Source organism: Salmo salar, chromosome 18 (genome assembly GCF_965601325.2).
Source record: "Salmo salar chromosome 18, fSalSal1, whole genome shotgun sequence".
Lineage (NCBI taxonomy): Eukaryota > Metazoa > Chordata > Actinopteri > Salmoniformes > Salmonidae > Salmo > Salmo salar.
This window is the reverse complement of record NC_138308.1, coordinates 32,474,853-32,486,026: the sequence shown is the minus strand read 5'-3', so window position 1 is coordinate 32,486,026 and position 11,174 is coordinate 32,474,853. Positions and strand designations below refer to the sequence as shown.

Genomic DNA, 11,174 nt, shown 5'->3' with positions numbered 1-11,174 from the left:
AGCAGGAATGTGTATGCTCGTCTTCTTTATTTAAAGAAAGAACGTGATACAAAAACACTGAAACAAAACAACGACGAAAAACAATCTCGTAAGGACAAAATGACTATACAGAGAAACAACTACCCACAAATCCCAAGACAAAAACCCCTCTATTAAATAGGACCTTCAATTAGAGGCAACGAGGAACAGCTGCCTCCAATTGAAGGTCAACCCAATAAACTACGCATAGAAATAGAACGAACATAGAAATACACTAACATAGAACATAAACCAAAACACCCTAAACAAACACCCCCTGCCACGTCCTGACCAAACTATAATAACAAACAACCCCTTTTACTGGTCAGGACATGACAGTACCCCCCCCCCCCCCCCCCCCCCAAAGGTGCAGACCCCGGATGCACCTGAAACAACAAAACAAAACCTAATCCAATAACCCCAAAAACAAACAAAAAATAATCCCAAACTAAAGGGAGGGAAGGGAGGGTGGCTACCGTCACCGACGGCTCCCATGCTACACCCCCCCTCCCCAATCCTCCAACTACGGAGGTGGCTCAGGCCCCGGCCTTAGTCCCCAACCTAACTTGTCCACCCCCGCTGAAGGTTCAGGGCTAAGGTGCGTCGCTGGAGACCTCGGGCTGATGCGCGTCACTGGAGACCTCGGGCTGATGCGTGTCGTTGGAGACCTCGGGCTGATGCGCGTCGCTGGAGACCTCGGGCTGGAGGGCGACTCTGGGAGCTCCGGCCTGTAGGGCGACTCTGGCTGTGCCGGTTCCGGACTGTAGGGCGACTCTGGCTGCGGCGGTTCCGGACTGTAGGGCGACTCTGGCTGCGCCGGTTCTGGACTGTGGGCCGTCTCTGCAGGCTCGACTGTAGAACATTGCCGGAAGCACTGGACGGGAAACTGTCGCCGGAAGCTCTGGACGGGGCACTGTCACTGGAAGCTCTGGATGGGGCACTGTCGTCGGAGGCTCTGGACGGGGACTGCGCACTGGAAGCCTAGTGCGTGGGGCTGGTACTGGAGGTACCAGACTGGAGACACGCACCACAAGGCTAGTGCGAGGAGCAGGAACAGGACGTACTGGACTGGGCTGACGCACTGGAAGCCTAGTGCGTGGGGCTGGTACTGGAGGTACCAGACTGGAGACACGCACCCCAAGGCTAGTGCGAGGAGCAGGAACAGGACGTACTGGACTGGGCTGAAGCACTGGAAGCCTAGTGCGTGGGGCTGGTACTGGAGGTACCAGACTGGAGACACGCACCACAAGGCTAGTGCGAGGAGCAGGAACAGGACGTACTGGACTGGGCTGACGCACTGGAAGCCTAGTGCGTGGTGCTGGCTTTGGAGGTACCAGACTAGGGACACGCACCACAAGGCTAGTGCGAGGAGCGGGAACTGGATACACTGGCCATGAGTAAGCACTGGAGGTCTGGAGCACACAACCCCTTCTGGCTGAGTGCTCACTCTAGCACGGCACTTGCGAGGGATCGCTCGCACCGGACTGTGCGTGCGCATGGGCGAGATCGTGCGCACTTCCACATAGCACGGTGCTGTCTTGATTCGCTGCTCCCCATAATAAGCACGGGTTGTTGGCTTAGGTATATTACCTGACCTAGCCACTCTTCACGTGTGCCCCCCCCCCCCCCCCCCCCCCGCCCCCCAAAAAATGTATTGGGGCTGCCTCTCACACTTGCCAATCTGTGCGTATAATGCCTCATAATGACGCCGTTCCGCCTTGGCTGCCTCCAGCTCCTCCTTAGGTCGCCGGTACTCCCCAGCCTGGTGCCAAGGTCCTGCCCCGTCCAAAATTTCCTCCCACGTCCACGATTCCAAATACCTTTGCTGCTCCATCCTCCGCTGCTTGGTCCGTTAATGGTGGTGGGTAGTTTTGTCACGTTCGTCGTAAGGAGTGGACCAAAATGCAGCGGGAATGTGTATGCTCATCTTCTTCTTTATTTAAAGAAAGAACATGATACAAAAACACTGAAACAAAACAACAACGAAAAACAGTCTCGTAAGGACAAAATGACTATACAGAGAAACAACTACCCACAAATCCCATGACAAAAACCCCTCTATTAAATAGGACATTCAATTAGAGGCAACGAGGAACAGCTGCCTCCAATTGAAGGTCAACCCAATAAACTACGCATAGAAATAGAACAAATAGAACGAACATAGAAATACACTAACATAGAACATAAACCAAAACACCCCGAAACACCCTAAACAAACACACCCTGCTACGCCCTGACCAAACTATAATAACAAACAACCCTTTTTACTGGTCAGGACGTGACACATACAATCTCCTAATTTTCATAGTCAAATTCCACACATGTGAATAGATAAATAATTGTTCCATTTACCATAACAGTGCACACAACAAGTGCATACTGCAAACTATCAAATTATAATAATCTATTTTAATTGTATTTTTAATTAAAGTTATTATATGTAATCCATCAGGTCCATAGATGTGAAAGTCTTACTCATCTCTCTGGGCATGTTGGTGGTGGTGACAGCTGGTATCCTAGTAACATGTAAGATGTGGAGAAAGCATAGTAAGTAGTCATTTTATGTGAATATAAAAAAGGAGAATAGTTTAGAAAATACTACATTTGTTGATATTGTGACCAACAGTTTACTGCTTGCCTGTGATTTATCTTGAATGACAGAAAATATTTGGAGGAATTGTCATTAATAAATCCATTCACAGGTATTATTGTATTATAACAAACTCAGATGTAATTGATAACTCCCTCACCTATGTGAGAATGCTGATCATTGACTACAGCTCAGCGTTCAACACAATAGTGCCCACAAAGCTCATGATAAAGCTAAGGACCCTAAGACTTAACACCTCCCTCTCTGATCTTCAACACTGGAGCACCTCAGAGTTGCGTGCTTAGTCCCCTCCTGTACTCCCTCTTCACCCATGACTGCGTGGCCAAGCACTACTCTAACACCATCATTAAGTTTGCTGATGACAACGATGAGACACCCTGTAGGGAGGAGGTCAGAGACCTGTCAGTGTGGTGCCAGTACAACAACCTCTCTCTCAATGTGAGCAAACAAAGGAGCTGATCATGGACTATAGTAAAAGGAGGGCTGAACAGGCCCCCATTAACCTTGACTGGACTGAAGTGGAGCGGGTCGAGAGTTTCAATTACCTTGGTGTCCACATCACCAACAAACTATCATGGTCCAACACACCAAGAAAGTTGTGGAGAGGGCACGACAACAACTTTTCCCCCTCAGGAGACTGAAAAGATTTGGCATGGGTCCCCAGATCCTCAAAACGTTCTACAGCTGCACCATCGAGAGCATCCTGACCAATTGCTACACCACCTGGTATGACAACTGCTCAGCATCTGACCATAAGGCGCTACAGAGGGCAGTGCGTACGGCGCAGTACATCATTGAGGCCAACATTCCTGACATCCAGAACTATTTACTAGGCAGTGTCAGAGGAAGGCCGTCATTGAAAATAAGAATTTGTTCTTAACTGACTTGCCAAGTTAAATAAAGGTACAAAAATATATATATAAAAAAATAAAGACTCCAGTCACCCAGGTCATAGACTGTTCTCTCTGCTGCCACACTGCAAATGGTTCCGGAGCACAAGGTCTAGGACCAAAAGGCTCCTTAACAGATTTTACACCCAAGCCATAAGATTGCTGAACAACTAAACTAATCAATTGCCCCCCACCCCCCCTTTATTTTTACACTGCCACCACTTGCTGGTTATCTATCCATAGTCACTTTACAAATTACCTCGACTAACCTGTACCCCCGCACATTGACTCAGTACTTGTACTCCCTGTATAAAGCCTCATTATTGTCATGTACATTTTTATTGATTATTGATTTATTGTTACTTTTTGATTGATTAGCTTTTCTTTACTCTAGTTAATTTAGTAAATATTTTATGAACTCTATTTCTTGAACTGCATTGTTTGTTAAGGGCATGTAAGTAAGCATTTCACGGTAAGGTCTACACCTGTTGTATTCTGCGCATGTGACAAATAAAATTTGATTTATTTCCAGAGGACAATAAGGCCAAAGACCAGACAACTAACAACTCAGTGCTTGTGGTAAGCAGAATTGAAAGTTGTGTCTCATTGTGGTAAGTGTGGAAATTAGTATAGCCAGTAATAATTGTAATGGCTTTATCAGGTATGAAGGTAAGACCCAGATGCTGACAATGTCAAATTAACAATGGTTTGTTTAATAATCCAACAGGGGCAGGCAATAGACAGGTCAAGGCAGGCAGGGGTCAGTAAACCAGAGGTATGGCAACGGTACCTGACGGCAGGCAGGCTCAGGGTCAGGGTAGGCAGAAGTCAATAATCCAGAGGTGGGGCAAAGGTACAGGTTGGCAGGCAGGCTCAGGGTCAGGGTAGGCAGAAGTCAATAATCCAGAAGTGGGGCAAAGGTACAGGTTGGCAGGCAGGCTCAGGGTCAGGGGCATGCAAAGTGGCCAGGCAGGCGGGCTCAGAGTCAGAACAGGCAAGGGTCAAAACCAGGAGGGTGAGAAAAAGAGTGACTGGGAAAAGCAGGAGTTGAGAAAAACTGCTGGTTGACTTGACAAACAAGACGAACTGGCAACAGTCAAACAGAGAACACAGGTATAAATACACAGGGGATAATGGAGAAGATGGCCGACAACTCGAGGGGGGTGGAGACAATCACAAAGACAGATGAAACAGATCAGGGTGTGACAGGCTTAGCAGATCATAAAAAAAGAAGATACATTTTTACATGGCTTAAAGAGAAAGAATATAATATCTAATGTTTACAGGAAACTCATTCTACAAATATAGATGAGTTTGGGGGGAAAACAGACTGGGAGGGAGATCTCTATTTTTGTCTTGGGCAAAGCAACTCAAAAGGGTGATTATACCAATCAATATGATTTTTGATTCGATTGTGCAAACAGATGTATTATTTTATTAAGTATGCTATTGGACCAAAAACAGATATGGCTAATTAATGTATATGGGCCAAATATGTATATATTCGAAAATATATATAATAATCTATTGAGCTCACAAGCAATAAATACATCTATTATTATGGTGGGAGTCTATAATATGGATTTAAATTCCTCTATGGATCTTATAGGAAATCACACTACCAACTATCACCCTCATGCACTTAAGGAGATCATGAAGATCATGGATACATTAGAGCTAGTGGATATATGGAGGCTGAAAAACCCTGACCTAGTATGATATACATGGAAGAGGCTTAATCAAGCTAGCTGTCTTGATGACTTCCTCATCTCATTCATGCTGGCATCAAAAGTAAAAAAATTAAATAAAGATCCATACAGGTTGCAAAATAAATGGGAAGAGATCTTTGATGTACCGACTACATGGCACATGGTTTATGTACTGGTACAAAAAAACAACACTTAGAGTTTTTCAATTTAAATGATTTTATAAAATTCGTGCCACCAACAGAATGCTTTATATATGGGGCGTACAACATTCTCAGCTCTGTAGATTTTGCAGCAAAAAAACTGAATCAATAGATAATCTATTCCCCTATGAAGCTTGTTTCTGGTCACAGCTTCAGTAATGGTTAAAAAAGCACAACATGCACTTAAAATGAACCTTACGAATAGCAATGTTGGGCGACTTGGAAAGCCATAGTCAGTCAATAAATAATATAATAATACTTGTAGGAAAGGTTTTCATCTTTAGCACACAATCTGTGGATACTATACGATTAGAAAGGTAAAAAGAGTATGTTAAACATCACAGCACAATTGAAAAATATATGGCACATGGAAACCAAACGAGGGTGCTCTATAGTGATAGGTGGGATGGGCTGAGAGTGGCTGAGGGGTGGGATTAAAGAGCTTATGTTGGTAATGTATTATTGTTATGTGACTGCTTTATATAAAAGTACCATGTATGTAAAACGTGTATGTTAAATGTATGTATATGTAGCAGAAAAGCTGTATAAAAAACTAAAAGATATTTGTCCTCCGAAGAGGGGGGTGGTGGATGGGGTAAACTTATTTTATTCTATTCTTTTCAAACATCTGCTTTTCTGTTCTTGATCTGGGATCATCTACCATTTGACTCCATCGTTACCTCTTCAGTTGATTATCAATGAGTTGACATAAAAGGTCCCATATTCTAACTGAACCCAAGCTCTTATAGCACTCAAGATGTTGAAAAATGCTGTTAAAAAGACAGAGAACAGGAAATTGTCAGTTCACAATATACACTGCTCAAAAAAATAAAGGGAACACTTAAACAACACAATGTAACTCCAAGTCAATCACACTTCTGTGAAATCAAACTGTCCACTTAGGAAGCAACACTGATTGACAATAAATTTCACATGCTGTTGTGCAAATGGAATAGACAACAGGTGGAAATTATAGGCAATTAGCAAGACACCCCCAATAAAGGAGTGGTTCTGCAGGTGGGGACCACAGACCACTTCTCAGTTCCTATGCTTCCTGGCTGATGTTTTGGTCACTTTTGAATGCTGGCGGTGCTTTCACTCTAGTGGTAGCATGAGACGGAGTCTACAACCCACACAAGTGGCTCAGGTAGTGCAGCTCATCCAGGATGGCACATCAATGCGAGCTGTGGCAAAAAGGTTTGCTGTGTCTGTCAGCGTAGTGTCCAGAGCATGGAGGCGCTACCAGGAGACAGGTCAGTACATCAGGAGACGTGGAGGAGGCCGTAGGAGGGCAACAACCCAGCAGCAGGACCGCTACCTCCGCCTTTGTGCAAGGAGGAGCAGGAGAAGCACTGCCAGAGCCCTGCAAAATGACCTCCAGCAGGTCACAAATGTGCATGTGTCTGCTCAAACGGTCAGAAACAGACTCCATGAAGGTGGTATGAGGGCCCGACGTCCACAGGTGGGGGTTGTGCTTACAGCCCAACATCGTGCAGGACGTTTGGCATTTGCCAGAGAACACCAAGTTTGACAAATTCGCCACTGGCGCCCTGTGCTCTTCACAGATGAAAGCAGGTTCACACTGAGCACGTGACAGACATGACAGAGTCTGGAGACGCCGTGGAGAACGTTCTGCGGCCTGCAACATCCTCCAGCATGACCGGTTTGGCGGTGGGTCAGTCATGTGTGGGGTGGCATTTCTTTGGGGGGGCCGCACAGCCCTCCATGTGCCTGCCAGAGGTAGCCTGACTGCCATTAGGTACCGAGATGAGATCCTCAGACCCCTTGTGAGACCATATGCTGGTGCGTTTGGCCCTGGGTTCCTCTTAATGCAAGACAATGCTAGACCTCATGTGGCTGGAGTGTGTCAGCAGTTCCTGCAAGAGGAAGGCATTGATGCTATGGACTGGCCCGCCCGTTCCCCAGACCTGAATCCAATTGAGCACATCTGGGACATCATGTCTCGCTCCATCCACCAACGCCACATTGCACCACAGACTGTCCAGGAGTTGGCGGATGCTTTAGTCCAGGTCTGGGAGGAGATCCCTCAGGAGACCATCCGCCACCTCATCAGGAGCATGCCCAGGCGTTGTAGGGAGGTCATACAGGCACGTGGAGGCCACACACACTACTGAGCCTCATTTTGACTTCTTTTAAGGACATTACATCAAAGTTGGATCAGCCTGTAGTGTGGTTTTCCACTTTAATTTTGAGTGTGACTCCAAATCCAGACCTCCATGGGTTGATAAATTGGATTTCCATTGATTATTTTTGTGTGATTTTGTTGTCAGCACATTCAACTATGTAAAGAAAAAAGTATTTAATAAGATTATTTCTTTCATTCAGATCTAGGATGTGTTGTTTAAGTGTTCCCTTTATTGTTTTGAGCAGTATATATCTCTGACTGCATCCTGTCATATCACTGCATTACAACTCATGTCTATTTGAAAACTAGTGCTGATACAAATCTGTGCCTTCTTGACAAACACCCTGTGAGCAAAATATGTGTGGTATTTTAATATGCATGAGAGATATACGACATCTGTTGTTTTCATGTATGTGGTAAAGGAGTTTAGTTCCTCTTGCCAGGATTACCGTGGAAACAAACTGTGGTTTAGGTGGTAAATAGACAAGTCCTGTTTCTCTTTGCTATTTATTTTTTTACAGTCTGCTGACCATGAACAGGACATTACGTACAGCGCAGTGACACCAGGGGCGGAAATCCCGGGGGGGGACGGGGGGGACACGACCCCCCCATCCTGGGAAAAATATGATTTGTCCCCCCCATATATCACTGAAACATAACTATGTAATTTAAATAATATTAATAATACGCAATGAAAGCAATTGTGCTGATTATAGACACTTAATAGCGTGTTTTTAAGTTTCAAAAGATTGCGACCCCCCCACCCTTTTTCTCACAATGGTTTGATCCACTGCCAGTTCCTTAGTTGGCAAGGTAACAGAGGGGTCGTATCTACTGTCTGAAAGGCACTCAATGAACGTAACTGACGTGAGGTTAATCTAGTCAATCGCGCACACACACTAGCTGAATATGCAGAGCTAGCGCGCAAATATGAACTATTAAGCTAGCTAGTACCTATTCCATTTATGTGGCGTTGTCAAAGATGGAATCTTTGCTATCGTCAATTTATTCCAAGATCAGCATGCAGATGATGTAAGTTAGTGCTTCAAAGTCCCTGTGATAAGGTTAGCGATAAACTGAAGTCCAAACTGAACAGAACTACACTCTCTTCTACCATTGTCTTAAATATATTTAATGGTCTCGTTGCAAAAGCTAAATTGTCGCAAGGGAACTTTTATTTATTTATTTTATTTCACCTTTATTTAACCCGGGTAGCAAAGATTATAGCAAACACCACTGAAACTGAATTGGTGCTCACTAGCTTTGCAAATTCAGCTATTGTTGGAAGCCAGCCAATATGAAACAAACTATTAAAATTACAAAAGGTTGCAGCATATGTTGTGTAAATGGTGAACTAATACAGCTGTCAACTCTTGTCATTTTAATCCATTTCACATTTGCTAGCTACCTTTTAGATCGAAGCCCAAATAGAATGATAGAAGATGATAGAAGCCCATCTCCTACTGTAAATAACCTACACACTGTGTGTGTGTGTAGCCAGCCAGTCAGCCAGCCAGGTAGAAAAATGGCAGAAAAATTAAAGACGGACATCAGAGTATTTTTCAATACACCAAAACGCATAGTAAGAACCCTAGTAGCCTAATATCTCAAAGACTAGTTGATAAAATGTTCATAAGAAAGAAATGAAATTCTAATGGAAATGTTTCACAATTATGTCATTAGGCAGAGCAGGCAACAGATGGCACACAGACAGCAGAGTTGGGGACAGATATGCAGGGACAGACTGGCAGAGACAGGGAGTCTCAGGTAAGTTTGTTGAGTCTTTGTTTGGCAACATTATGAAAGGTTCTCCATTTTTTTTACTTGTAAAATAGGAACATAATTGGAAAATGCCATGGATACCCCCACTCTCAACTTAAACTGGTGACTGAACTAAGATTTCTTAAGGGCAATGGTATTGCTGTTGTGATTAGTTGTGTAGTTTTGGGTACCGGTAGTTAGGAGTACGACAAACACCTTATTTCTTTGGTTCCTCAATATACATTTACCATATTACAATGTAGGCTATGTGTTACTGCACTACTTTTGGTGTCCCCCTCAGGAATTGCTCTTGAGAAAATTTCATGTAATTGTCCCCTCCAAAGTTGATATCAGATTTTCGCCCCTGAGTGACACACACCAGAGTAACAGCACAGCAGGTACAAACTGAATAAACCTGGTTTTAGTCTGTGGAGATCTTGGACTAGAACCAATCACTCCATCTCTGCAGTGTGAGCTGGGGTTCTCTCTCTCTCTCTCCTCCATCTCTCCTCCATCTCTGCAGTGTGAGCTGAGTATCTGAAGTTCCTGTACTCTCTCTTCCTATGCAAGTAGACATGTGTTTACCTTCAGTGCTGTCCATTTCTCAGAGCCTAAACCCAGAGAGCCACCATGACGTGATGTACAGCACTGTGATGCCTGATCAGTTCAGGACAGCAGAGAAGGTCAGCATATGGCTACAAGCATCTCGGCTCTTGCACAACATTATGACTGTTACTAATAAAACGTCATAGTCTTGGCAAATGTGCATCTGTTTTAGAAAACAATTGTATTTCCAGTATCATTTTCTGTCTTGGAAGAAGCAATAGGTACATGTACGCTATAACAGTATAACAACACGTTTTTGTTATTTGTGTCTCTCTCTACCAACAGGATCTATTTCCTGAAGCTGATGATGATGTCACATACAGCACTGTCATCCCCCAGCACAAGGCCCAACTAAAAGGACAGACCAAGGTAAAGCTCTTCTACTGATTATCCACAGCTAGTATTATGTTATCAGAAACAACAGTAGGTGATTGTTTCCTCAGTGTTAATATAGTCATGGTTATGTCACCATTATAGCTGCAGGCCTAATATATCACCTTTATGTTACATATCGCAATTATAACTGTCTACATTTTTAATTTCACTGAGAACTGTGTTTTTATAGTGTACTCTCCATCATGACAGAACTGTCCCTGTTCACCTCTCTCCCTGTTCCTCCTCTGTAGTCAGCAGAACCAGATGATAATGTGGTCTACAGCTCACTAGCTCTACAGGTGACCACACACAGGTCAGTGTTGGTGTCTCCTCTGTCTGTTGTACCAGATGATGCTGATCTCTCAACAAAGATACAGACAACACCACATTGCTATGTGTACTAAACATCACTGTTTAACCACACACATCTTCATTAGTCTTTTTAGTTTGCTGGACTTAAACCTGTATCACCACTTTCTGAGAAGCGGACCTTGTCGTTATCATTGGCTATAAGATTACAGTGGTTTGATTGTGACTGAATGTTTCACTTCTCCAGCAGAGGGCAGCACCAGCACTGCAGTGACTGACTGAGAAGGCCTTGGTCGAGTCCTTTTCCTGGATGGACAGACCACTCCCCTCTCCTGTGTCACAACATCTATCTGCCTCCAATAAGCTTCTGTCATACCTCTTAACCCACCCCAGAAAGACCCCTCTATCCTGTTGTGTAATAAACTACTGAAGACAGTATGCTGTGTTTGTTTTCATTATCACCACATACACTATCTGTTATATTAGATATGTTCCATCCACCTTTTCACCTTGTCTCTTGTTTTTTACATGTTCATCTTATATCTCTCA

At 44.1% G+C, this 11,174-nt stretch overlaps 1 long non-coding RNA gene across 1 annotated transcript; it reads left to right on the top strand.

The window, feature by feature from the left end:
• Positions 1 to 9,802: 9,802 nt before the first annotated feature.
• On the top strand, positions 9,803 to 10,903 carry LOC145861843 (uncharacterized). The gene is made up of 4 exons (XR_014381533.1): positions 9,803 to 10,018; positions 10,227 to 10,310; positions 10,568 to 10,629; positions 10,873 to 10,903. It is a non-coding gene; the product is annotated as an uncharacterized LOC145861843 (long non-coding RNA).
• The last annotated feature ends 271 nt before the right edge of the window (positions 10,904 to 11,174 follow it).